The sequence below is a fragment of the Lampris incognitus genome, chromosome 12, assembly GCF_029633865.1.
Source record: "Lampris incognitus isolate fLamInc1 chromosome 12, fLamInc1.hap2, whole genome shotgun sequence".
In the NCBI taxonomy this organism is placed as follows: Eukaryota; Metazoa; Chordata; class Actinopteri; order Lampriformes; family Lampridae; genus Lampris; species Lampris incognitus.
The window spans coordinates 32,821,067-32,847,014 of record NC_079222.1 but is presented as its reverse complement, the minus strand read 5'-3'; positions in this window follow the sequence as shown (position 1 = coordinate 32,847,014).

Here is a 25,948-nt window from a genome sequence, read left to right as displayed (position 1 = left end):
GCTCCGAGTATATAACATGGTCAACTCACTGAAGCAAAGAAACTCAGGGGAAGACTTGATGGTGAACGACCACAGCCTTGGGCTTGAGTAAGTAGAAACACAATTATTAAGACAAATGTCAAGATGACTGCCCTAACTTCAGCATTGACTTGAACTTAACGGACAGTAAGTGCGATACGTTGGGGTAGTTGTACTTGACCGGCGCGACATGCGAGAATACTATGCCGATTTAAGTTTGTCAAACTCTCAGATCACTTCAAATTGAGGCATTGCTGAGTATTGATTTCACAAGTGCTTCTCTTTGGGGTTGTCTTAGATGTGCTCAGCGGCAATAATCATACTTTTGAAAACATATGAAAAACGATAAGAGTGATACCAACGGTTCAATATAAATATACCCAAGACGCATTGAAAATGTGTCCTTGATATTGCTCTAACTGATGCTCTGACAATGCTTGTTCACACAGTAAGTGCTTCATGTTGGGGTAGTCGCAAAGACACATAGCTTCAGTCGCAAAAGGACAAATTCCCATGTTTCTCTGTTGGGGTTGTTTTGCTTGACCAGGGCGACATGACAGAAGACTATGCTGATTATAAGTTTGTCGAACACTCGGGCTACAAGGCTACAATCTTGGGGTGGAAGTGATGATAAACCGCTTAAATATGTTCTACCCTTACACAGGATTGGTCGCTGATATTACCCTAATATAAGCACTAACAATACGGTTTACTTCTGTAAGTGCTTCATGTTGGGGTAGTATCTCTTGGCCTCTACAACTTGGTGGGAGACTATGATGATTACAGTTTTGTGAAAAACACACTCAGATCACTTCAAATTGAGGCATTGGTGAGTCTTGAATACATAAGTGCTTCTCTTTGGGGTTCTCTCAGTTGTACTCAACATATCGATAATTGTACATCTAAAGCACAAAGTAGAAAGTGCTATCAAGTTAGAGTTTGGTTCTGTGCTGGAAGAACTGACATTTTCCGCAAACTTTATGGCAATCTTTACAAAGGCTCTCACAGTTTGTAATGTATAGTGCTTTTTATGGTCAAATTTAGCAGATCTTCTCTTCTCACAGATGGTTATAAATTTGGAAACAGAATTTAGTCCGTGAGTCATCACAAGATTGAAAACATCCAAAGAAGGATTACAATTGTTGACTAACTGACCTTCCTTTGAACAGTCCTGCCTTGATGAAGGTGATTACCCAAGAAATGGCCGACCATCAGGTTAAAAATCTAGAACAATTGACAATTCATCATCCAAACGTTGGAACTTGAGATGTAAATGAGACTGACACGGTTGTTTGAATGCTCCGAGTATATAACATGGTCAACTCACTGAAGCAAAGAAACTCAGGGGAAGACTTGATGGTGAACGACCACAGCCTTGGGCTTGAGTAAGTAGAAACACAATTATTAAGACAAATGTCAAGATGACTGCCCTAACTTCAGCATTGACTTGAACTTAACGGACAGTAAGTGCGATACGTTGGGGTAGTTGTACTTGACCGGCGCGACATGCGAGAATACTATGCCGATTTAAGTTTGTCAAACTCTCAGATCACTTCAAATTGAGGCATTGCTGAGTATTGATTTCACAAGTGCTTCTCTTTGGGGTTGTCTTAGATGTGCTCAGCGGCAATAATCATACTTTTGAAAACATATGAAAAACGATAAGAGTGATACCAACGGTTCAATATAAATATACCCAAGACGCATTGAAAATGTGTCCTTGATATTGCTCTAACTGATGCTCTGACAATGCTTGTTCACACAGTAAGTGCTTCATGTTGGGGTAGTCGCAAAGACACATAGCTTCAGTCGCAAAAGGACAAATTCCCATGTTTCTCTGTTGGGGTTGTTTTGCTTGACCAGGGCGACATGACAGAAGACTATGCTGATTATAAGTTTGTCGAACACTCGGGCTACAAGGCTACAATCTTGGGGTGGAAGTGATGATAAACCGCTTAAATATGTTCTACCCTTACACAGGATTGGTCGCTGATATTACCCTAATATAAGCACTAACAATACGGTTTACTTCTGTAAGTGCTTCATGTTGGGGTAGTATCGCTTGGCCTCTACAACTTGGTGGGAGACTATGATGATTACAGTTTTGTGAAAAACACACTCAGATCACTTCAAATTGAGGCATTGGTGAGTCTTGAATACATAAGTGCTTCTCTTTGGGGTTCTCTCAGTTGTACTCAACATATCGATAATTGTACATCTAAAGCACAAAGTAGAAAGTGCTATCAAGTTAGAGTTTGGTTCTGTGCTGGAAGAACTGACATTTTCCGCAAACTTTATGGCAATCTTTACAAAGGCTCTCACAGTTTGTAATGTATAGTGCTTTTTATGGTCAAATTTAGCAGATCTTCTCTTCTCACAGATGGTTATAAATTTGGAAACAGAATTTAGTCCGTGAGTCATCACAAGATTGAAAACATCCAAAGAAGGATTACAATTGTTGACTAACTGACCTTCCTTTGAACAGTCCTGCCTTGATGAAGGTGATTACCCAAGAAATGGCCGACCATCAGGTTAAAAATCTAGAACAATTGACAATTCATCATCCAAACGTTGGAACTTGAGATGTAAATGAGACTGACACGGTTGTTTGAATGCTCCGAGTATATAACATGGTCAACTCACTGAAGCAAAGAAACTCAGGGGAAGACTTGATGGTGAACGACCACAGCCTTGGGCTTGAGTAAGTAGAAACACAATTATTAAGACAAATGTCAAGATGACTGCCCTAACTTCAGCATTGACTTGAACTTAACGGACAGTAAGTGCGATACGTTGGGGTAGTTGTACTTGACCGGCGCGACATGCGAGAATACTATGCCGATTTAAGTTTGTCAAACTCTCAGATCACTTCAAATTGAGGCATTGCTGAGTATTGATTTCACAAGTGCTTCTCTTTGGGGTTGTCTTAGATGTGCTCAGCGGCAATAATCATACTTTTGAAAACATATGAAAAACGATAAGAGTGATACCAACGGTTCAATATAAATATACCCAAGACGCATTGAAAATGTGTCCTTGATATTGCTCTAACTGATGCTCTGACAATGCTTGTTCACACAGTAAGTGCTTCATGTTGGGGTAGTCGCAAAGACACATAGCTTCAGTCGCAAAAGGACAAATTCCCATGTTTCTCTGTTGGGGTTGTTTTGCTTGACCAGGGCGACATGACAGAAGACTATGCTGATTATAAGTTTGTCGAACACTCGGGCTACAAGGCTACAATCTTGGGGTGGAAGTGATGATAAACCGCTTAAATATGTTCTACCCTTACACAGGATTGGTCGCTGATATTACCCTAATATAAGCACTAACAATACGGTTTACTTCTGTAAGTGCTTCATGTTGGGGTAGTATCTCTTGGCCTCTACAACTTGGTGGGAGACTATGATGATTACAGTTTTGTGAAAAACACACTCAGATCACTTCAAATTGAGGCATTGGTGAGTCTTGAATACATAAGTGCTTCTCTTTGGGGTTCTCTCAGTTGTACTCAACATATCGATAATCGTACATCTAAAGCACAAAGTAGAAAGTGCTATCAAGTTAGAGTTTGGTTCTGTGCTGGAAGAACTGACATTTTCCGCAAACGTTATGGCAATCTTTACAAAGGCTCTCACAGTTTGTAATGTATAGTGCTTTTTATGGTCAAATTTAGCAGATCTTCTCTTCTCACAGATGGTTATAAATTTGGAAACAGAATTTAGTCCGTGAGTCATCACAAGATTGAAAACATCCAAAGAAGGATTACAATTGTTGACTAACTGACCTTCCTTTGAACAGTCCTGCCTTGATGAAGGTGATTACCCAAGAAATGGCCGACCATCAGGTTAAAAATCTAGAACAATTGACAATTCATCATCCAAACGTTGGAACTTGAGATGTAAATGAGACTGACACGGTTGTTTGAATGCTCCGAGTATATAACATGGTCAACTCACTGAAGCAAAGAAACTCAGGGGAAGACTTGATGGTGAACGACCACAGCCTTGGGCTTGAGTAAGTAGAAACACAATTATTAAGACAAATGTCAAGATGACTGCCCTAACTTCAGCATTGACTTGAACTTAACGGACAGTAAGTGCGATACGTTGGGGTAGTTGTACTTGACCGGCGCGACATGCGAGAATACTATGCCGATTTAAGTTTGTCAAACTCTCAGATCACTTCAAATTGAGGCATTGCTGAGTATTGATTTCACAAGTGCTTCTCTTTGGGGTTGTCTTAGATGTGCTCAGCGGCAATAATCATACTTTTGAAAACATATGAAAAACGATAAGAGTGATACCAACGGTTCAATATAAATATACCCAAGACGCATTGAAAATGTGTCCTTGATATTGCTCTAACTGATGCTCTGACAATGCTTGTTCACACAGTAAGTGCTTCATGTTGGGGTAGTCGCAAAGACACATAGCTTCAGTCGCAAAAGGACAAATTCCCATGTTTCTCTGTTGGGGTTGTTTTGCTTGACCAGGGCGACATGACAGAAGACTATGCTGATTATAAGTTTGTCGAACACTCGGGCTACAAGGCTACAATCTTGGGGTGGAAGTGATGATAAACCGCTTAAATATGTTCTACCCTTACACAGGATTGGTCGCTGATATTACCCTAATATAAGCACTAACAATACGGTTTACTTCTGTAAGTGCTTCATGTTGGGGTAGTATCTCTTGGCCTCTACAACTTGGTGGGAGACTATGATGATTACAGTTTTGTGAAAAACACACTCAGATCACTTCAAATTGAGGCATTGGTGAGTCTTGAATACATAAGTGCTTCTCTTTGGGGTTCTCTCAGTTGTACTCAACATATCGATAATTGTACATCTAAAGCACAAAGTAGAAAGTGCTATCAAGTTAGAGTTTGGTTCTGTGCTGGAAGAACTGACATTTTCCGCAAACTTTATGGCAATCTTTACAAAGGCTCTCACAGTTTGTAATGTATAGTGCTTTTTATGGTCAAATTTAGCAGATCTTCTCTTCTCACAGATGGTTATAAATTTGGAAACAGAATTTAGTCCGTGAGTCATCACAAGATTGAAAACATCCAAAGAAGGATTACAATTGTTGACTAACTGACCTTCCTTTGAACAGTCCTGCCTTGATGAAGGTGATTACCCAAGAAATGGCCGACCATCAGGTTAAAAATCTAGAACAATTGACAATTCATCATCCAAACGTTCGAACTTGAGATGTAAATGAGACTGACACGGTTGTTTGAATGCTCCGAGTATATAACATGGTCAACTCACTGAAGCAAAGAAACTCAGGGGAAGACTTGATGGTGAACGACCACAGCCTTGGGCTTGAGTAAGTAGAAACACAATTATTAAGACAAATGTCAAGATGACTGCCCTAACTTCAGCATTGACTTGAACTTAACGGACAGTAAGTGCGATACGTTGGGGTAGTTGTACTTGACCGGCGCGACATGCGAGAATACTATGCCGATTTAAGTTTGTCAAACTCTCAGATCACTTCAAATTGAGGCATTGCTGAGTATTGATTTCACAAGTGCTTCTCTTTGGGGTTGTCTTAGATGTGCTCAGCGGCAATAATCATACTTTTGAAAACATATGAAAAACGATAAGAGTGATACCAACGGTTCAATATAAATATACCCAAGACGCATTGAAAATGTGTCCTTGATATTGCTCTAACTGATGCTCTGACAATGCTTGTTCACACAGTAAGTGCTTCATGTTGGGGTAGTCGCAAAGACACATAGCTTCAGTCGCAAAAGGACAAATTCCCATGTTTCTCTGTTGGGGTTGTTTTGCTTGACCAGGGCGACATGACAGAAGACTATGCTGATTATAAGTTTGTCGAACACTCGGGCTACAAGGCTACAATCTTGGGGTGGAAGTGATGATAAACCGCTTAAATGTTCTACCCTTACACAGGATTGGTCGCTGATATTACCCTAATATAAGCACTAACAATACGGTTTACTTCTGTAAGTGCTTCATGTTGGGGTAGTATCTCTTGGCCTCTACAACTTGGTGGGAGACTATGATGATTACAGTTTTGTGAAAAACACACTCAGATCACTTCAAATTGAGGCATTGGTGAGTCTTGAATACATAAGTGCTTCTCTTTGGGGTTCTCTCAGTTGTACTCAACATATCGATAATTGTACATCTAAAGCACAAAGTAGAAAGTGCTATCAAGTTAGAGTTTGGTTCTGTGCTGGAAGAACTGACATTTTCCGCAAACTTTATGGCAATCTTTACAAAGGCTCTCACAGTTTGTAATGTATAGTGCTTTTTATGGTCAAATTTAGCAGATCTTCTCTTCTCACAGATGGTTATAAATTTGGAAACAGAATTTAGTCCGTGAGTCATCACAAGATTGAAAACATCCAAAGAAGGATTACAATTGTTGACTAACTGACCTTCCTTTGAACAGTCCTGCCTTGATGAAGGTGATTACCCAAGAAATGGCCGACCATCAGGTTAAAAATCTAGAACAATTGACAATTCATCATCCAAACGTTGGAACTTGAGATGTAAATGAGACTGACACGGTTGTTTGAATGCTCCGAGTATATAACATGGTCAACTCACTGAAGCAAAGAAACTCAGGGGAAGACTTGATGGTGAACGACCACAGCCTTGGGCTTGAGTAAGTAGAAACACAATTATTAAGACAAATGTCAAGATGACTGCCCTAACTTCAGCATTGACTTGAACTTAACGGACAGTAAGTGCGATACGTTGGGGTAGTTGTACTTGACCGGCGCGACATGCGAGAATACTATGCCGATTTAAGTTTGTCAAACTCTCAGATCACTTCAAATTGAGGCATTGCTGAGTATTGATTTCACAAGTGCTTCTCTTTGGGGTTGTCTTAGATGTGCTCAGCGGCAATAATCATACTTTTGAAAACATATGAAAAACGATAAGAGTGATACCAACGGTTCAATATAAATATACCCAAGACGCATTGAAAATGTGTCCTTGATATTGCTCTAACTGATGCTCTGACAATGCTTGTTCACACAGTAAGTGCTTCATGTTGGGGTAGTCGCAAAGACACATAGCTTCAGTCGCAAAAGGACAAATTCCCATGTTTCTCTGTTGGGGTTGTTTTGCTTGACCAGGGCGACATGACAGAAGACTATGCTGATTATAAGTTTGTCGAACACTCGGGCTACAAGGCTACAATCTTGGGGTGGAAGTGATGATAAACCGCTTAAATATGTTCTACCCTTACACAGGATTGGTCGCTGATATTACCCTAATATAAGCACTAACAATACGGTTTACTTCTGTAAGTGCTTCATGTTGGGGTAGTATCGCTTGGCCTCTACAACTTGGTGGGAGACTATGATGATTACAGTTTTGTGAAAAACACACTCAGATCACTTCAAATTGAGGCATTGGTGAGTCTTGAATACATAAGTGCTTCTCTTTGGGGTTCTCTCAGTTGTACTCAACATATCGATAATTGTACATCTAAAGCACAAAGTAGAAAGTGCTATCAAGTTAGAGTTTGGTTCTGTGCTGGAAGAACTGACATTTTCCGCAAACTTTATGGCAATCTTTACAAAGGCTCTCACAGTTTGTAATGTATAGTGCTTTTTATGGTCAAATTTAGCAGATCTTCTCTTCTCACAGATGGTTATAAATTTGGAAACAGAATTTAGTCCGTGAGTCATCACAAGATTGAAAACATCCAAAGAAGGATTACAATTGTTGACTAACTGACCTTCCTTTGAACAGTCCTGCCTTGATGAAGGTGATTACCCAAGAAATGGCCGACCATCAGGTTAAAAATCTAGAACAATTGACAATTCATCATCCAAACGTTGGAACTTGAGATGTAAATGAGACTGACACGGTTGTTTGAATGCTCCGAGTATATAACATGGTCAACTCACTGAAGCAAAGAAACTCAGGGGAAGACTTGATGGTGAACGACCACAGCCTTGGGCTTGAGTAAGTAGAAACACAATTATTAAGACAAATGTCAAGATGACTGCCCTAACTTCAGCATTGACTTGAACTTAACGGACAGTAAGTGCGATACGTTGGGGTAGTTGTACTTGACCGGCGCGACATGCGAGAATACTATGCCGATTTAAGTTTGTCAAACTCTCAGATCACTTCAAATTGAGGCATTGCTGAGTATTGATTTCACAAGTGCTTCTCTTTGGGGTTGTCTTAGATGTGCTCAGCGGCAATAATCATACTTTTGAAAACATATGAAAAACGATAAGAGTGATACCAACGGTTCAATATAAATATACCCAAGACGCATTGAAAATGTGTCCTTGATATTGCTCTAACTGATGCTCTGACAATGCTTGTTCACACAGTAAGTGCTTCATGTTGGGGTAGTCGCAAAGACACATAGCTTCAGTCGCAAAAGGACAAATTCCCATGTTTCTCTGTTGGGGTTGTTTTGCTTGACCAGGGCGACATGACAGAAGACTATGCTGATTATAAGTTTGTCGAACACTCGGGCTACAAGGCTACAATCTTGGGGTGGAAGTGATGATAAACCGCTTAAATATGTTCTACCCTTACACAGGATTGGTCGCTGATATTACCCTAATATAAGCACTAACAATACGGTTTACTTCTGTAAGTGCTTCATGTTGGGGTAGTATCTCTTGGCCTCTACAACTTGGTGGGAGACTATGATGATTACAGTTTTGTGAAAAACACACTCAGATCACTTCAAATTGAGGCATTGGTGAGTCTTGAATACATAAGTGCTTCTCTTTGGGGTTCTCTCAGTTGTACTCAACATATCGATAATTGTACATCTAAAGCACAAAGTAGAAAGTGCTATCAAGTTAGAGTTTGGTTCTGTGCTGGAAGAACTGACATTTTCCGCAAACTTTATGGCAATCTTTACAAAGGCTCTCACAGTTTGTAATGTATAGTGCTTTTTATGGTCAAATTTAGCAGATCTTCTCTTCTCACAGATGGTTATAAATTTGGAAACAGAATTTAGTCCGTGAGTCATCACAAGATTGAAAACATCCAAAGAAGGATTACAATTGTTGACTAACTGACCTTCCTTTGAACAGTCCTGCCTTGATGAAGGTGATTACCCAAGAAATGGCCGACCATCAGGTTAAAAATCTAGAACAATTGACAATTCATCATCCAAACGTTGGAACTTGAGATGTAAATGAGACTGACACGGTTGTTTGAATGCTCCGAGTATATAACATGGTCAACTCACTGAAGCAAAGAAACTCAGGGGAAGACTTGATGGTGAACGACCACAGCCTTGGGCTTGAGTAAGTAGAAACACAATTATTAAGACAAATGTCAAGATGACTGCCCTAACTTCAGCATTGACTTGAACTTAACGGACAGTAAGTGCGATACGTTGGGGTAGTTGTACTTGACCGGCGCGACATGCGAGAATACTATGCCGATTTAAGTTTGTCAAACTCTCAGATCACTTCAAATTGAGGCATTGCTGAGTATTGATTTCACAAGTGCTTCTCTTTGGGGTTGTCTTAGATGTGCTCAGCGGCAATAATCATACTTTTGAAAACATATGAAAAACGATAAGAGTGATACCAACGGTTCAATATAAATATACCCAAGACGCATTGAAAATGTGTCCTTGATATTGCTCTAACTGATGCTCTGACAATGCTTGTTCACACAGTAAGTGCTTCATGTTGGGGTAGTCGCAAAGACACATAGCTTCAGTCGCAAAAGGACAAATTCCCATGTTTCTCTGTTGGGGTTGTTTTGCTTGACCAGGGCGACATGACAGAAGACTATGCTGATTATAAGTTTGTCGAACACTCGGGCTACAAGGCTACAATCTTGGGGTGGAAGTGATGATAAACCGCTTAAATATGTTCTACCCTTACACAGGATTGGTCGCTGATATTACCCTAATATAAGCACTAACAATACGGTTTACTTCTGTAAGTGCTTCATGTTGGGGTAGTATCGCTTGGCCTCTACAACTTGGTGGGAGACTATGATGATTACAGTTTTGTGAAAAACACACTCAGATCACTTCAAATTGAGGCATTGGTGAGTCTTGAATACATAAGTGCTTCTCTTTGGGGTTCTCTCAGTTGTACTCAACATATCGATAATTGTACATCTAAAGCACAAAGTAGAAAGTGCTATCAAGTTAGAGTTTGGTTCTGTGCTGGAAGAACTGACATTTTCCGCAAACTTTATGGCAATCTTTACAAAGGCTCTCACAGTTTGTAATGTATAGTGCTTTTTATGGTCAAATTTAGCAGATCTTCTCTTCTCACAGATGGTTATAAATTTGGAAACAGAATTTAGTCCGTGAGTCATCACAAGATTGAAAACATCCAAAGAAGGATTACAATTGTTGACTAACTGACCTTCCTTTGAACAGTCCTGCCTTGATGAAGGTGATTACCCAAGAAATGGCCGACCATCAGGTTAAAAATCTAGAACAATTGACAATTCATCATCCAAACGTTGGAACTTGAGATGTAAATGAGACTGACACGGTTGTTTGAATGCTCCGAGTATATAACATGGTCAACTCACTGAAGCAAAGAAACTCAGGGGAAGACTTGATGGTGAACGACCACAGCCTTGGGCTTGAGTAAGTAGAAACACAATTATTAAGACAAATGTCAAGATGACTGCCCTAACTTCAGCATTGACTTGAACTTAACGGACAGTAAGTGCGATACGTTGGGGTAGTTGTACTTGACCGGCGCGACATGCGAGAATACTATGCCGATTTAAGTTTGTCAAACTCTCAGATCACTTCAAATTGAGGCATTGCTGAGTATTGATTTCACAAGTGCTTCTCTTTGGGGTTGTCTTAGATGTGCTCAGCGGCAATAATCATACTTTTGAAAACATATGAAAAACGATAAGAGTGATACCAACGGTTCAATATAAATATACCCAAGACGCATTGAAAATGTGTCCTTGATATTGCTCTAACTGATGCTCTGACAATGCTTGTTCACACAGTAAGTGCTTCATGTTGGGGTAGTCGCAAAGACACATAGCTTCAGTCGCAAAAGGACAAATTCCCATGTTTCTCTGTTGGGGTTGTTTTGCTTGACCAGGGCGACATGACAGAAGACTATGCTGATTATAAGTTTGTCGAACACTCGGGCTACAAGGCTACAATCTTGGGGTGGAAGTGATGATAAACCGCTTAAATATGTTCTACCCTTACACAGGATTGGTCGCTGATATTACCCTAATATAAGCACTAACAATACGGTTTACTTCTGTAAGTGCTTCATGTTGGGGTAGTATCTCTTGGCCTCTACAACTTGGTGGGAGACTATGATGATTACAGTTTTGTGAAAAACACACTCAGATCACTTCAAATTGAGGCATTGGTGAGTCTTGAATACATACACTACCGTTCAAAAGTTTGGGATCACCCAAACAATTTCGTGTTTTCCATGAAAAGTCACACTTATTCACCACCATATGTTGTGAAATGAATAGAAAATAGAGTCAAGACATTGACAAGGTTAGAAATAATGATTTGTATTTGAAATAAGATTTTTTTTACATCAAACTTTGCTTTCGTCAAAGAATCCTCCATTTGCAGCAATTACAGCATTGCAGACCTTTGGCATTCTAGCTGTTAATTTGTTGAGGTAATCTGGAGAAATTGCACCCCACGCTTCCAGAAGCAGCTCCCACAAGTTGGATTGGTTGGATGGGCACTTCTTTGAGCAGATTGAGTTTCTGGAGCATCACATTTGTGGGGTCAATTAAACGCTCAAAATGGCCAGAAAAAGAGAACTTTCATCTGAAACTTGACAGTCTATTCTTGTTCTTAGAAATGAAGGCTATTCCATGCGAGAAATTGCTAAGAAATTGAAGATTTCCTACACCGGTGTGTACTACTCCCTTCAGAGGACAGCACAAACAGGCTCTAACAGGTACTATTTAATGAAGATGCCAGTTGGGGACCTGTGAGGCGTCTGTTTCTCAAACTAGAGACTCTAATGTACTTATCTTCTTGCTCAGTTGTGCAACGCGGCCTCCCACTTCTTTTTCTACTCTGGTTAGAGCCTGTTTGTGCTGTCCTCTGAAGGGAGTAGTACACACCGGTGTAGGAAATCTTCAATTTCTTAGCAATTTCTCGCATGGAATAGCCTTCATTTCTAAGAACAAGAATAGACTGTCAAGTTTCAGATGAAAGTTCTCTTTTTCTGGCCATTTTGAGCGTTTAATTGACCCCACAAATGTGATGCTCCAGAAACTCAATCTGCTCAAAGAAGTGCCCATCCAACCAATCCAACTTGTGGGAGCTGCTTCTGGAAGCGTGGGGTGCAATTTCTCCAGATTACCTCAACAAATTAACAGCTAGAATGCCAAAGGTCTGCAATGCTGTAATTGCTGCAAATGGAGGATTCTTTGACGAAAGCAAAGTTTGATGTAAAAAAAATCTTATTTCAAATACAAATCATTATTTCTAACCTTGTCAATGTCTTGACTCTATTTTCTATTCATTTCACAACATATGGTGGTGAATAAGTGTGACTTTTCATGGAAAACACGAAATTGTTTGGGTGATCCCAAACTTTTGAACGGTAGTGTAAGTGCTTCTCTTTGGGGTTCTCTCAGTTGTACTCAACATATCGATAATCGTACATCTAAAGCACAAAGTAGAAAGTGCTATCAAGTTAGAGTTTGGTTCTGTGCTGGAAGAACTGACATTTTCCGCAAACGTTATGGCAATCTTTACAAAGGCTCTCACAGTTTGTAATGTATAGTGCTTTTTATGGTCAAATTTAGCAGATCTTCTCTTCTCACAGATGGTTATAAATTTGGAAACAGAATTTAGTCCGTGAGTCATCACAAGATTGAAAACATCCAAAGAAGGATTACAATTGTTGACTAACTGACCTTCCTTTGAACAGTCCTGCCTTGATGAAGGTGATTACCCAAGAAATGGCTGACCATCAGGTTAAAAATCTAGAACAATTGACAATTCATCATCCAAACGTTGGAACTTGAGATGTAAATGAGACTGACACGGTTGTTTGAATGCTCCGAGTATATAACATGGTCAACTCACTGAAGCAAAGAAACTCAGGGGAAGACTTGATGGTGAACGACCACAGCCTTGGGCTTGAGTAAGTAGAAACACAATTATTAAGACAAATGTCAAGATGACTGCCCTAACTTCAGCATTGACTTGAACTTAACGGACAGTAAGTGCTATATGTTGGGGTAGTTGTACTTGACCGGCGCGACATGCGAGGATACTATGCCGATTTAAGATTGTCAAACTCTCAGATCACTTCAAATTGAGGCATTGCTGAGTATTGATTTCACAAGTGCTTCTCTTTGGGGTTGTCTTAGATGTGCTCAGCGGCAATAATCATACTTTTGAAAACATATGAAAAACGATAAGAGTGATACCAACGGTTCAATATAAATATACCCAAGACGCATTGAAAATGTGTCCTTGATATTGCTCTAACTGATGCTCTGACAATGCTTGTTCACACAGTAAGTGCTTCATGTTGGGGTAGTCGCAAAGACACATAGCTTCAATCGCAAAAGGACAAATTCCCATGTTTCTCTGTTGGGGTTGTTTTGCTTGACCAGGGCGACATGACAGAAGACTATGCTGATTATAAGTTTGTCGAACACTCGGGCTACAAGGCTACAATCTTGGGGTGGAAGTGATGATAAACCGCTTAAATATGTTCTACCCTTACACAGGATTGGTCGCTGATATTACCCTAATATAAGCACTAACAATACGGTTTACTTCTGTAAGTGCTTCATGTTGGGGTAGTATCTCTTGGCCTCTACAACTTGGTGGGAGACTATGATGATTACAGTTTTGTGAAAAACACACTCAGATCACTTCAAATTGAGGCATTGGTGAGTCTTGAATACATAAGTGCTTCTCTTTGGGGTTCTCTCAGTTGTACTCAACATATCGATAATTGTACATCTAAAGCACAAAGTAGAAAGTGCTATCAAGTTAGAGTTTGGTTCTGTGCTGGAAGAACTGACATTTTCCGCAAACTTTATGGCAATCTTTACAAAGGCTCTCACAGTTTGTAATGTATAGTGCTTTTTATGGTCAAATTTAGCAGATCTTCTCTTCTCACAGATGGTTATAAATTTGGAAACAGAATTTAGTCCGTGAGTCATCACAAGATTGAAAACATCCAAAGAAGGATTACAATTGTTGACTAACTGACCTTCCTTTGAACAGTCCTGCCTTGATGAAGGTGATTACCCAAGAAATGGCCGACCATCAGGTTAAAAATCTAGAACAATTGACAATTCATCATCCAAACGTTGGAACTTGAGATGTAAATGAGACTGACACGGTTGTTTGAATGCTCCGAGTATATAACATGGTCAACTCACTGAAGCAAAGAAACTCAGGGGAAGACTTGATGGTGAACGACCACAGCCTTGGGCTTGAGTAAGTAGAAACACAATTATTAAGACAAATGTCAAGATGACTGCCCTAACTTCAGCATTGACTTGAACTTAACGGACAGTAAGTGCGATACGTTGGGGTAGTTGTACTTGACCGGCGCGACATGCGAGAATACTATGCCGATTTAAGTTTGTCAAACTCTCAGATCACTTCAAATTGAGGCATTGCTGAGTATTGATTTCACAAGTGCTTCTCTTTGGGGTTGTCTTAGATGTGCTCAGCGGCAATAATCATACTTTTGAAAACATATGAAAAACGATAAGAGTGATACCAACGGTTCAATATAAATATACCCAAGACGCATTGAAAATGTGTCCTTGATATTGCTCTAACTGATGCTCTGACAATGCTTGTTCACACAGTAAGTGCTTCATGTTGGGGTAGTCGCAAAGACACATAGCTTCAGTCGCAAAAGGACAAATTCCCATGTTTCTCTGTTGGGGTTGTTTTGCTTGACCAGGGCGACATGACAGAAGACTATGCTGATTATAAGTTTGTCGAACACTCGGGCTACAAGGCTACAATCTTGGGGTGGAAGTGATGATAAACCGCTTAAATATGTTCTACCCTTACACAGGATTGGTCGCTGATATTACCCTAATATAAGCACTAACAATACGGTTTACTTCTGTAAGTGCTTCATGTTGGGGTAGTATCTCTTGGCCTCTACAACTTGGTGGGAGACTATGATGATTACAGTTTTGTGAAAAACACACTCAGATCACTTCAAATTGAGGCATTGGTGAGTCTTGAATACATAAGTGCTTCTCTTTGGGGTTCTCTCAGTTGTACTCAACATATCGATAATTGTACATCTAAAGCACAAAGTAGAAAGTGCTATCAAGTTAGAGTTTGGTTCTGTGCTGGAAGAACTGACATTTTCCGCAAACTTTATGGCAATCTTTACAAAGGCTCTCACAGTTTGTAATGTATAGTGCTTTTTATGGTCAAATTTAGCAGATCTTCTCTTCTCACAGATGGTTATAAATTTGGAAACAGAATTTAGTCCGTGAGTCATCACAAGATTGAAAACATCCAAAGAAGGATTACAATTGTTGACTAACTGACCTTCCTTTGAACAGTCCTGCCTTGATGAAGGTGATTACCCAAGAAATGGCCGACCATCAGGTTAAAAATCTAGAACAATTGACAATTCATCATCCAAACGTTGGAACTTGAGATGTAAATGAGACTGACACGGTTGTTTGAATGCTCCGAGTATATAACATGGTCAACTCACTGAAGCAAAGAAACTCAGGGGAAGACTTGATGGTGAACGACCACAGCCTTGGGCTTGAGTAAGTAGAAACACAATTATTAAGACAAATGTCAAGATGACTGCCCTAACTTCAGCATTGACTTGAACTTAACGGACAGTAAGTGCGATACGTTGGGGTAGTTGTACTTGACCGGCGCGACATGCGAGAATACTATGCCGATTTAAGTTTGTCAAACTCTCAGATCACTTCAAATTGAGGCATTGCTGAGTATTGATTTCACAAGTGCTTCTCTTTGGGGTTGTCTTAGATGTGCTCAGCGGCAATAATCATACTTTTGAAAACATATGAAAAACGATAAGAGTGATACCAACGGTTCAATATAAATATACCCAAGACGCATTGAAAATGTGTCCTTGATATTGCTCTAACTGATGCTCTGACAATGCTTGTTCACACAGTAAGTGCTTCATGTTGGGGTAGTCGCAAAGACACATAGCTTCAGTCGCAAAAGGACAAATTCCCATGTTTCTCTGTTGGGGTTGTTTTGCTTGACCAGGGCGACATGACAGAAGACTATGCTGATTATAAGTTTGTCGAACACTCGGGCTACAAGGCTACAATCTTGGGGTGGAAGTGATGATAAACCGCTTAAATATGTTCTACCCTTACACAGGATTGGTCGCTGATATTACCCTAATATAAGCACTAACAATACGGTTTACTTCTGTAAGTGCTTCATGTTGGGGTAGTATCTCTTGGCCTCTACAACTTGGTGGGAGACTATGATGATTACAGTTTTGTGAAAAACACACTCAGATCACTTCAAATTGAGGCATTGGTGAGTCTTGAATACATAAGTGCTTCTCTTTGGGGTTCTCTCAGTTGTACTCAACATATCGATAATTGTACATCTAAAGCACAAAGTAGAAAGTGCTATCAAGTTAGAGTTTGGTTCTGTGCTGGAAGAACTGACATTTTCCGCAAACTTTATGGCAATCTTTACAAAGGCTCTCACAGTTTGTAATGTATAGTGCTTTTTATGGTCAAATTTAGCAGATCTTCTCTTCTCACAGATGGTTATAAATTTGGAAACAGAATTTAGTCCGTGAGTCATCACAAGATTGAAAACATCCAAAGAAGGATTACAATTGTTGACTAACTGACCTTCCTTTGAACAGTCCTGCCTTGATGAAGGTGATTACCCAAGAAATGGCCGACCATCAGGTTAAAAATCTAGAACAATTGACAATTCATCATCCAAACGTTGGAACTTGAGATGTAAATGAGACTGACACGGTTGTTTGAATGCTCCGAGTATATAACATGGTCAACTCACTGAAGCAAAGAAACTCAGGGGAAGACTTGATGGTGAACGACCACAGCCTTGGGCTTGAGTAAGTAGAAACACAATTATTAAGACAAATGTCAAGATGACTGCCCTAACTTCAGCATTGACTTGAACTTAACGGACAGTAAGTGCGATACGTTGGGGTAGTTGTACTTGACCGGCGCGACATGCGAGAATACTATGCCGATTTAAGTTTGTCAAACTCTCAGATCACTTCAAATTGAGGCATTGCTGAGTATTGATTTCACAAGTGCTTCTCTTTGGGGTTGTCTTAGATGTGCTCAGCGGCAATAATCATACTTTTGAAAACATATGAAAAACGATAAGAGTGATACCAACGGTTCAATATAAATATACCCAAGACGCATTGAAAATGTGTCCTTGATATTGCTCTAACTGATGCTCTGACAATGCTTGTTCACACAGTAAGTGCTTCATGTTGGGGTAGTCGCAAAGACACATAGCTTCAGTCGCAAAAGGACAAATTCCCATGTTTCTCTGTTGGGGTTGTTTTGCTTGACCAGGGCGACATGACAGAAGACTATGCTGATTATAAGTTTGTCGAACACTCGGGCTACAAGGCTACAATCTTGGGGTGGAAGTGATGATAAACCGCTTAAATATGTTCTACCCTTACACAGGATTGGTCGCTGATATTACCCTAATATAAGCACTAACAATACGGTTTACTTCTGTAAGTGCTTCATGTTGGGGTAGTATCTCTTGGCCTCTACAACTTGGTGGGAGACTATGATGATTACAGTTTTGTGAAAAACACACTCAGATCACTTCAAATTGAGGCATTGGTGAGTCTTGAATACATAAGTGCTTCTCTTTGGGGTTCTCTCAGTTGTACTCAACATATCGATAATTGTACATCTAAAGCACAAAGTAGAAAGTGCTATCAAGTTAGAGTTTGGTTCTGTGCTGGAAGAACTGACATTTTCCGCAAACTTTATGGCAATCTTTACAAAGGCTCTCACAGTTTGTAATGTATAGTGCTTTTTATGGTCAAATTTAGCAGATCTTCTCTTCTCACAGATGGTTATAAATTTGGAAACAGAATTTAGTCCGTGAGTCATCACAAGATTGAAAACATCCAAAGAAGGATTACAATTGTTGACTAACTGACCTTCCTTTGAACAGTCCTGCCTTGATGAAGGTGATTACCCAAGAAATGGCCGACCATCAGGTTAAAAATCTAGAACAATTGACAATTCATCATCCAAACGTTGGAACTTGAGATGTAAATGAGACTGACACGGTTGTTTGAATGCTCCGAGTATATAACATGGTCAACTCACTGAAGCAAAGAAACTCAGGGGAAGACTTGATGGTGAACGACCACAGCCTTGGGCTTGAGTAAGTAGAAACACAATTATTAAGACAAATGTCAAGATGACTGCCCTAACTTCAGCATTGACTTGAACTTAACGGACAGTAAGTGCGATACGTTGGGGTAGTTGTACTTGACCGGCGCGACATGCGAGAATACTATGCCGATTTAAGTTTGTCAAACTCTCAGATCACTTCAAATTGAGGCATTGCTGAGTATTGATTTCACAAGTGCTTCTCTTTGGGGTTGTCTTAGATGTGCTCAGCGGCAATAATCATACTTTTGAAAACATATGAAAAACGATAAGAGTGATACCAACGGTTCAATATAAATATACCCAAGACGCATTGAAAATGTGTCCTTGATATTGCTCTAACTGATGCTCTGACAATGCTTGTTCACACAGTAAGTGCTTCATGTTGGGGTAGTCGCAAAGACACATAGCTTCAGTCGCAAAAGGACAAATTCCCATGTTTCTCTGTTGGGGTTGTTTTGCTTGACCAGGGCGACATGACAGAAGACTATGCTGATTATAAGTTTGTCGAACACTCGGGCTACAAGGCTACAATCTTGGGGTGGAAGTGATGATAAACCGCTTAAATATGTTCTACCCTTACACAGGATTGGTCGCTGATATTACCCTAATATAAGCACTAACAATACGGTTTACTTCTGTAAGTGCTTCATGTTGGGGTAGTATCTCTTGGCCTCTACAACTTGGTGGGAGACTATGATGATTACAGTTTTGTGAAAAACACACTCAGATCACTTCAAATTGAGGCATTGGTGAGTCTTGAATACATAAGTGCTTCTCTTTGGGGTTCTCTCAGTTGTACTCAACATATCGATAATCGTACATCTAAAGCACAAAGTAGAAAGTGCTATCAAGTTAGAGTTTGGTTCTGTGCTGGAAGAACTGACATTTTCCGCAAACGTTATGGCAATCTTTACAAAGGCTCTCACAGTTTGTAATGTATAGTGCTTTTTATGGTCAAATTTAGCAGATCTTCTCTTCTCACAGATGGTTATAAATTTGGAAACAGAATTTAGTCCGTGAGTCATCACAAGATTGAAAACATCCAAAGAAGGATTACAATTGTTGACTAACTGACCTTCCTTTGAACAGTCCTGCCTTGATGAAGGTGATTACCCAAGAAATGGCTGACCATCAGGTTAAAAATCTAGAACAATTGACAATTCATCATCCAAACGTTGGAACTTGAGATGTAAATGAGACTGACACGGTTGTTTGAATGCTCCGAGTATATAACATGGTCAACTCACTGAAGCAAAGAAACTCAGGGGAAGACTTGATGGTGAACGACCACAGCCTTGGGCTTGAGTAAGTAGAAACACAATTATTAAGACAAATGTCAAGATGACTGCCCTAACTTCAGCATTGACTTGAACTTAACGGACAGTAAGTGCGATACGTTGGGGTAGTTGTACTTGACCGGCGCGACATGCGAGAATACTATGCCGATTTAAGTTTGTCAAACTCTCAGATCACTTCAAATTGAGGCATTGCTGAGTATTGATTTCACAAGTGCTTCTCTTTGGGGTTGTCTTAGATGTGCTCAGCGGCAATAATCATACTTTTGAAAACATATGAAAAACGATAAGAGTGATACCAACGGTTCAATATAAATATACCCAAGACGCATTGAAAATGTGTCCTTGATATTGCTCTAACTGATGCTCTGACAATGCTTGTTCACACAGTAAGTGCTTCATGTTGGGGTAGTCGCAAAGACACATAGCTTCAGTCGCAAAAGGACAAATTCCCATGTTTCTCTGTTGGGGTTGTTTTGCTTGACCAGGGCGACATGACAGAAGACTATGCTGATTATAAGTTTGTCGAACACTCGGGCTACAAGGCTACAATCTTGGGGTGGAAGTGATGATAAACCGCTTAAATATGTTCTACCCTTACACAGGATTGGTCGCTGATATTACCCTAATATAAGCACTAACAATACGGTTTACTTCTGTAAGTGCTTCATGTTGGGGTAGTATCTCTTGGCCTCTACAACTTGGTGGGAGACTATGATGATTACAGTTTTGTGAAAAACACACTCAGATCACTTCAAATTGAGGCATTGGTGAGTCTTGAATACATAAGTGCTTCTCTTTGGGGTTCTCTCAGTTGTACTCAACATATCGATAATTGTACATCTAAAGCACAAAGTAGAAAGTGCTATCAAGTTAGAGTTTGGTTCTGTGCTGGAAGAACTGACATTTTCCGCAAACTTTATGGCAATCTTTACAAAGGCTCTCACAGTTTGTAATGTATAGTGCTTTTTATGGTCAAATTTAGCAGATCTTCTCTTCTCACAGATGGTTATAAATTTGGAAACAGAATTTAGTCCGTGAGTCATCACAAGATTGAAAACATCCAAAGAAGGATTACAATTGTTGACTAACTGACCTTCCTTTGAACAGTCCTGCCTTGATGAAGGTGATTACCCAAGAAATGGCCGACCATCAGGTTAAAAATCTAGAACAATTGACAATTCATCATCCAAACGTTGGAACTTGAGATGTAAATGAGACTGACACGGTTGTTTGAATGCTCCGAGTATATAACATGGTCAACTCACTGAAGCAAAGAAACTCAGGGGAAGACTTGATGGTGAACGACCACAGCCTTGGGCTTGAGTAAGTAGAAACACAATTATTAAGACAAATGTCAAGATGACTGCCCTAACTTCAGCATTGACTTGAACTTAACGGACAGTAAGTGCGATACGTTGGGGTAGTTGTACTTGACCGGCGCGACATGCGAGAATACTATGCCGATTTAAGTTTGTCAAACTCTCAGACCACTTCAAATTGAGGCATTGCTGAGTATTGATTTCACAAGTGCTTCTCTTTGGGGTTGTCTTAGATGTGCTCAGCGGCAATAATCATACTTTTGAAAACATATGAAAAACGATAAGAGTGATACCAACGGTTCAATATAAATATACCCAAGACGCATTGAAAATGTGTCCTTGATATTGCTCTAACTGATGCTCTGACAATGCTTGTTCACACAGTAAGTGCTTCATGTTGGGGTAGTCGCAAAGACACATAGCTTCAGTCGCAAAAGGACAAATTCCCATGTTTCTCTGTTGGGGTTGTTTTGCTTGACCAGGGCGACATGACAGAAGACTATGCTGATTATAAGTTTGTCGAACACTCGGGCTACAAGGCTACAATCTTGGGGTGGAAGTGATGATAAACCGCTTAAATATGTTCTACCCTTACACAGGATTGGTCGCTGATATTACCCTAATATAAGCACTAACAATACGGTTTACTTCTGTAAGTGCTTCATGTTGGGGTAGTATCTCTTGGCCTCTACAACTTGGTGGGAGACTATGATGATTACAGTTTTGTGAAAAACACACTCAGATCACTTCAAATTGAGGCATTGGTGAGTCTTGAATACATAAGTGCTTCTCTTTGGGGTTCTCTCAGTTGTACTCAACATATCGATAATTGTACATCTAAAGCACAAAGTAGAAAGTGCTATCAAGTTAGAGTTTGGTTCTGTGCTGGAAGAACTGACATTTTCCGCAAACTTTATGGCAATCTTTACAAAGGCTCTCACAGTTTGTAATGTATAGTGCTTTTTATGGTCAAATTTAGCAGATCTTCTCTTCTCACAGATGGTTATAAATTTGGAAACAGAATTTAGTCCGTGAGTCATCACAAGATTGAAAACATCCAAAGAAGGATTACAATTGTTGACTAACTGACCTTCCTTTGAACAGTCCTGCCTTGATGAAGGTGATTACCCAAGAAATGGCCGACCATCAGGTTAAAAATCTAGAACAATTGACAATTCATCATCCAAACGTTGGAACTTGAGATGTAAATGAGACTGACACGGTTGTTTGAATGCTCCGAGTATATAACATGGTCAACTCACTGAAGCAAAGAAACTCAGGGGAAGACTTGATGGTGAACGACCACAGCCTTGGGCTTGAGTAAGTAGAAACACAATTATTAAGACAAATGTCAAGATGACTGCCCTAACTTCAGCATTGACTTGAACTTAACGGACAGTAAGTGCGATACGTTGGGGTAGTTGTACTTGACCGGCGCGACATGCGAGAATACTATGCCGATTTAAGTTTGTCAAACTCTCAGATCACTTCAAATTGAGGCATTGCTGAGTATTGATTTCACAAGTGCTTCTCTTTGGGGTTGTCTTAGATGTGCTCAGCGGCAATAATCATACTTTTGAAAACATATGAAAAACGATAAGAGTGATACCAACGGTTCAATATAAATATACCCAAGACGCATTGAAAATGTGTCCTTGATATTGCTCTAACTGATGCTCTGACAATGCTTGTTCACACAGTAAGTGCTTCATGTTGGGGTAGTCGCAAAGACACATAGCTTCAGTCGCAAAAGGACAAATTCCCATGTTTCTCTGTTGGGGTTGTTTTGCTTGACCAGGGCGACATGACAGAAGACTATGCTGATTATAAGTTTGTCGAACACTCGGGCTACAAGGCTACAATCTTGGGGTGGAAGTGATGATAAACCGCTTAAATATGTTCTACCCTTACACAGGATTGGTCGCTGATATTACCCTAATATAAGCACTAACAATACGGTTTACTTCTGTAAGTGCTTCATGTTGGGGTAGTATCTCTTGGCCTCTACAACTTGGTGGGAGACTATGATGATTACAGTTTTGTGAAAAACACACTCAGATCACTTCAAATTGAGGCATTGGTGAGTCTTGAATACATAAGTGCTTCTCTTTGGGGTTCTCTCAGTTGTACTCAACATATCGATAATTGTACATCTAAAGCACAAAGTAGAAAGTGCTATCAAGTTAGAGTTTGGTTCTGTGCTGGAAGAACTGACATTTTCCGCAAACTTTATGGCAATCTTTACAAAGGCTCTCACAGTTTGTAATGTATAGTGCTTTTTATGGTCAAATTTAGCAGATCTTCTCTTCTCACAGATGGTTATAAATTTGGAAACAGAATTTAGTCCGTGAGTCATCACAAGATTGAAAACATCCAAAGAAGGATTACAATTGTTGACTAACTGACCTTCCTTTGAACAGTCCTGCCTTGATGAAGGTGATTACCCAAGAAATGGCCGACCATCAGGTTAAAAATCTAGAACAATTGACAATTCATCATCCAAACGTTGGAACTTGAGATGTAAATGAGACTGACACGGTTGTTTGAATGCTCCGAGTATATAACATGGTCAACTCACTGAAGCAAAGAAACTCAGGGGAAGACTTGATGGTGAACGACCACAGCCTTGGGCTTGAGTAAGTAGAAACACAATTATTAAGACAAATGTCAAGATGACTGCCCTAACTTCAGCATTGACTTGAACTTAACGGACAGTAAGTGCGATACGTTGGGGTAGTTGTACTTGACCGGCGCGACATGCGAGAATACGATGCCGATTTAAGTTTGTCAAACTCTCAGATCACTTCAAATTGAGGCATTGCTGAGTATTGATTTCACAAGTGCTTCTCTTTGGGGTTGTCTTAGATGTGCTCAGCGGCAATAATCATACTTTTGAAAACATATGAAAAACGATAAGAGTGATACCAACGGTTCAATATAAATATACCCAAGACGCATTGAAAATGTGTCCTTGATATTGCTCTAACTGATGCTCTGACAATGCTTGTTCACACAGTAAGTGCTTCATGTTGGGGTAGTCGCAAAGACACATAGCTTCAGTCGCAAAAGGACAAATTCCCATGTTTCTCTGTTGGGGTTGTTTTGCTTGACCAGGGCGACATGACAGAAGACTATGCTGATTATAAGTTTGTCGAACACTCGGGCTACAAGGCTACAATCTTGGGGTGGAAGTGATGATAAACCGCTTAAATATGTTCTACCCTTACACAGGATTGGTCGCTGATATTACCCTAATATAAGCACTAACAATACGGTTTACTTCTGTAAGTGCTTCATGTTGGGGTAGTATCTCTTGGCCTCTACAACTTGGTGGGAGACTATGATGATTACAGTTTTGTGAAAAACACACTCAGATCACTTCAAATTGAGGCATTGGTGAGTCTTGAATACATAAGTGCTTCTCTTTGGGGTTCTCTCAGTTGTACTCAACATATCGATAATTGTACATCTAAAGCACAAAGTAGAAAGTGCTATCAAGTTAGAGTTTGGTTCTGTGCTGGAAGAACTGACATTTTCCGCAAACTTTATGGCAATCTTTACAAAGGCTCTCACAGTTTGTAATGTATAGTGCTTTTTATGGTCAAATTTAGCAGATCTTCTCTTCTCACAGATGGTTATAAATTTGGAAACAGAATTTAGTCCGTGAGTCATCACAAGATTGAAAACATCCAAAGAAGGATTACAATTGTTGACTAACTGACCTTCCTTTGAACAGTCCTGCCTTGATGAAGGTGATTACCCAAGAAATGGCCGACCATCAGGTTAAAAATCTAGAACAATTGACAATTCATCATCCAAACGTTGGAACTTGAGATGTAAATGAGACTGACACGGTTGTTTGAATGCTCCGAGTATATAACATGGTCAACTCACTGAAGCAAAGAAACTCAGGGGAAGACTTGATGGTGAACGACCACAGCCTTGGGCTTGAGTAAGTAGAAACACAATTATTAAGACAAATGTCAAGATGACTGCCCTAACTTCAGCATTGACTTGAACTTAACGGACAGTAAGTGCGATACGTTGGGGTAGTTGTACTTGACCGGCGCGACATGCGAGAATACTATGCCGATTTAAGTTTGTCAAACTCTCAGATCACTTCAAATTGAGGCATTGCTGAGTATTGATTTCACAAGTGCTTCTCTTTGGGGTTGTCTTAGATGTGCTCAGCGGCAATAATCATACTTTTGAAAACATATGAAAAACGATAAGAGTGATACCAACGGTTCAATATAAATATACCCAAGACGCATTGAAAATGTGTCCTTGATATTGCTCTAACTGATGCTCTGACAATGCTTGTTCACACAGTAAGTGCTTCATGTTGGGGTAGTCGCAAAGACACATAGCTTCAGTCGCAAAAGGACAAATTCCCATGTTTCTCTGTTGGGGTTGTTTTGCTTGACCAGGGCGACATGACAGAAGACTATGCTGATTATAAGTTTGTCGAACACTCGGGCTACAAGGCTACAATCTTGGGGTGGAAGTGATGATAAACCGCTTAAATATGTTCTACCCTTACACAGGATTGGTCGCTGATATTACCCTAATATAAGCACTAACAATACGGTTTACTTCTGTAAGTGCTTCATGTTGGGGTAGTATCTCTTGGCCTCTACAACTTGGTGGGAGACTATGATGATTACAGTTTTGTGAAAAACACACTCAGATCACTTCAAATTGAGGCATTGGTGAGTCTTGAATACATAAGTGCTTCTCTTTGGGGTTCTCTCAGTTGTACTCAACATATCGATAATTGTACATCTAAAGCACAAAGTAGAAAGTGCTATCAAGTTAGAGTTTGGTTCTGTGCTGGAAGAACTGACATTTTCCGCAAACTTTATGGCAATCTTTACAAAGGCTCTCACAGTTTGTAATGTATAGTGCTTTTTATGGTCAAATTTAGC